General features: G+C 44.7%; 1 pseudogene; it reads right to left on the minus strand.

The window, feature by feature from the left end:
* Positions 1-868: 868 nt before the first annotated feature.
* Positions 869-4,291, minus strand: part of LOC119358212 — a 7,128-nt pseudogene continuing 3,705 nt past the window's right edge.

Below are 4,291 nucleotides of genomic sequence, written 5' to 3' on the forward strand. Positions count from 1 at the left end.
CAACAAACTCACCAATGAGGCTTCCTATATCCTCTGCTGAATCGCCATTCATCATGCCAAGAGGAAGGTTGTAAACCCTAACCCATATTGGGATGTTATTGAACTGATAATCCTCCGGTCTCTTCATTGGCACATACTCCTCCACCACCACCAACTCTTTGTCAAACATCCACGGCCCATCTTCGAGCGCCTTCCTCTTCCCCGATTCCTGGAAGAACGTGAACATGAACTGATTCACTCCTATCTCCTTGCAATCAATCCCCTTGATCGGGCACCAGACTTTGCCTAAGGTAAGACAGATGGCATCTGGGTGGGCTAGCTTCTCCGACATGACCTTGCCTACCGCCTGTATCAACCACTCCTTCCCCTTACCTTGCATCGCGCATCTGATCTTCACTCCCTTCTTCTCCTCTTCCGACAACTTCAAACCCCGCAACATACCGGCGACTCCGTCCATTGTTCAATCCTTCTTCCTTCTTTCCCCACGTCCTCCAACCTAGGGTTCCTGGTGGTGTACGACCCTAGGCCCTAGGGAGACGCACCGCGCTTCGCTAACGGGGAAAGAAGCCGATCCTGGGCGGCGAGATGGAGGAACCCTAGAACACCAGAGACTAGGTCGTGATCGCCTTCCGATCGCCTCCGCAATCTCCGGACCAGACCGCGAACCGTCACCAATCGGGACGGACTTGATTGGCCAGTCCGGCATATTGAGTTGCAGGGCAGGGGTAGGGGTGAGGACGGTCCCCCTATGTTAATCACAACTTTTATTATATAATAAACTCATATACAAGTTATTGTAAATAACCACACAAAAAATCAGTTCACGGAGAGCAAACATAAAGTATACAATTATGTTGTACTAAGATCTCTAACGTCCATCAACTGTTGTGATACTCACTGCATTCACTGAATTTGTTGTAATCTCCCTTCCTTCATCGTCTGCGTAAGTACTTAGAGCAAAATATACAGGTTGCTTTGGAGCGGGAGCAGTGCACTTCCATTCTCCAACATAAAAGTAACTGATGCCATGAGTGGCCTATCATTCGGACAGTCTTGAACGCACAGGAGTCCGACATGGATACACCATAGAACTTCATCAAGTGAACAACTCTCAGTAACTGAAGAGTGCACCAGTTCTGTTGCTTTTCCATCTTCCCATAGTCTCCATGCCTAAGCCAACAGAACCAACTTATGATCAAGTTACTATGTTTGATATATTGAGATTCTAAGAATTTATCTATACTTACATAAGCTGTAAGGCTGACAAAGTTCATTACGAGTTGCTGGGAGGTGATCTTCAATCCACTTATAATCTCCAAGAGGAGAACACCGAAGCTATAGGTGTCCGATTTTATAGAAAAGGCACCTCCCATCACATATTCAGGCGACATGTAAGCACTGTTTTAGACAATTCAGCAAGAGGTGCATAATTTGGGATAAACTAGACAACAGAAATTAGAACCTTGAGATGTAGCTACTGCATTGAATAACTTACTATGTCCCAACAACCCGGGTAGTGTTTGCCTCTTGTTTGTTTCCACCAAAGATCCTCGCCATACCGAAGTCTGATATTTTGGGAGTCATTTCGGAATCCAACAAGATGTTGCTTGGTTTGAGATCTCTGTGAATTATAGTTAATCTTGAATCTTGGTGGAGGTAAAGAAGCCCTCTCGCTACCCCTTTAATTATTTTGAAGCGTGTGGGCCAATCAAGCACATATTGTCTTGTATCATCTGCAAAGATGAATGAAATACATCATTAGTACTGAGTGATGTTCTTTTGGTAAATCAAAAACATGTAATATGCATCAGAAGTCTGAACATACCAAAGAGAAATGTGTCCAAGCTTTTGTTAGGTAAGTATTCATAGATAAGTAACCTCTCATCTCCATAAACACAACAACCAAGAAGTCTAACAAGATTTCTGTGTTGCAATTTCGCAATTAGAATTATTTCATTTTTGAACTCCTCTATCCCTTGGGCAGAACCCTTACTAAGCCTTTTGATAGCAACTTCTTTGTCACCTTGCAACAGTCCCTACATGTTTGCATCATGCTGAATTGTTAAACAGTGAAAGCAGTTGTTTCCACAAATAAAATTATTCTTCAAAAACAGAGCACGTGCTACTATAACTGTGGGTGCAAGGCTTTCTGCTACCTTGTAAACTTTACCAAAACCTCCACTTCCAATTTGGTTAAATTCAGAGAAATTATCCGTTTCAGCAGCAATATCTTCGAAGCTAACAAATGGAAACTCGACATGTTCACCACCCATTTCACTGGACGAGCTAAGGTATCCTAGCATCAGCCCCTTGTGTATTTCCTTCTTCTGCCATGTGATTGCTAAAGATTAATACTTTTGTTATTAACACTCATAAAATGAAGTAGAATTTTGAAAATAAGGGTCGTTTTTCAGTCTACCTCTGTATTTGCATATGCTGACAAGGGCTATACATGCAAGTATCAGCACGCATGCCATGGTTGGTAGTACAATCTTTACCAATTTGTTATTCTTTTGAACTGCAAAATGGAAAGTTTGCCCATCGCTAGTTTACAGCCATGAGAGAACCATGGATCGAATAAAGTGCTACACATAACCCTCTAGAATTACTGCTATGCTTATGGTAAAAAGAGATCTATAGATTACGCTTGCACCAAAGTAGTTGGATGCAAAAAAAGTATTTGCCCATTACTGCTATACGATTAAATTTTGGTGTTTATCTGACAACATTAAGTGCCATGCTAATATAAGGCTAGAAGCCTAGAATAAGTTGGTACACACCAGGAGAGTTGGCAAGCCGGAGGTACAGGTTCTCGCCATGGTCGCTAAACTTTCCTGTGTCGATAAGCTAACCTGTCCAAACCAAGCACCGTGACTGGTCGGCCATAGCACCATTAGTGCTAAAGTAGGCTGTACACAAGCAATTGTTGCTGCACTCAGTCATGCACTAGCCAAAGCTTCTGTTGTGGACATGTAAAAATTTGTCAGGGACCATCATCCTAGGTAAGGTCACGAAATGACTTTGCTTGCTGCATTTCAGCTCTTCGATTCTTCTACATACGCTTGAAAAGTTAGGACCAGAGGGCTCAAACCCATCGAGGCAACGACAGAGAGCCGCCGTGTAGTCACAATAGCTGAACGGGCCACATGAAGCGTAGATGTCACAGCTAGCAGGGGGTGCGGTGATGGTAGTCCAAGATGAGCGGTTGTTCAATCTCAGAATCAACACACCCATGTAGTCGAGCGTAAGATGTGCATACTGTGAGCCATCAGAGACTCTAAAATCATAATAGAACCCATCCCCTGTGCTAACAATGGCTTCATACAAGACAGTATTCTGGTATATGTTGCCAACCGCCATGTTACCATTGAAGATAGAGAGGCAGCGGTAGGGCCTTGTCCCATTCCAAATGAAAAACTGAAGGTCAGAGCTAGGATCAAGGCTCATAGAAAAGACTCCAGTTGACATGTCATTGAGGCCCTTAGAAGCAATCAGGCGCCAAACGACATGGCCCTTCTTGCTCAACACAATCCTACCTGGGGGGGCGTGTCCGTCGGGTGATCAAAACTCTGCCATATGGATGTGCCATTTGGAGACTGGAGGACAAAGTTCCCCGTGTCAAGCAGCACCGCAACAACTCACATGCCCATGATGTTGTTCGTCACGGCCCAATGAGTGCGACCTTGGGAGTCCGACAACACCATGTCAGAACTGTTGGTGATGGCGAGCGTCGGAGACGAAGCGGCGGCGATTGGATCATCGCGCTTGGCGGTCCATACAACGGTGCGGCCGGGCATGTTGTGGTACCATATGCCAAGGTACAAGCTCGTGCTGGAGCCATCCGGCGAGAAGAAGCCGAGTGCGAAGTCCCCGCCCTTGGAGACGATGGTGTTGCCGGGGGAGAGCCATCCGGAGAGAAGAAGCGCTCGTTAACTAGTTGCTCCCTCGGGAGCGTCGCAACAATCAGCGTCACTTGGCGCGCTCTCAGCCATTCGTCACGTGTCGCGTTCTGGACGCTTCCTTCGGATTTTGTTTTTTTTTTCGCACGGGTTTTTGGCTTTTTAAATAGTTTTTTTCCGGGTTATTTTTACGTTTTAGTTTTCCCCCGGTCTTCCTTAGCTTTTTGATCAAAAACTTTTTTAAAAAATTTGCGTGAAAAAAACGCGTTTTCTTTTTTTTTCTTTCGCGAAAGTCACGGTTTTTTTTCGTGAGAGGCACGCTTGTGCTTTAGTAAGAGTCACGACCGTGTCTTTCGGAAACGAAAAAAAAACGCATTTTCTGTTTTTTTTTT

This window comes from Triticum dicoccoides, chromosome 2A (genome assembly GCF_002162155.2).
Source record: "Triticum dicoccoides isolate Atlit2015 ecotype Zavitan chromosome 2A, WEW_v2.0, whole genome shotgun sequence".
In the NCBI taxonomy this organism is placed as follows: Eukaryota; Viridiplantae; Streptophyta; class Magnoliopsida; order Poales; family Poaceae; genus Triticum; species Triticum dicoccoides.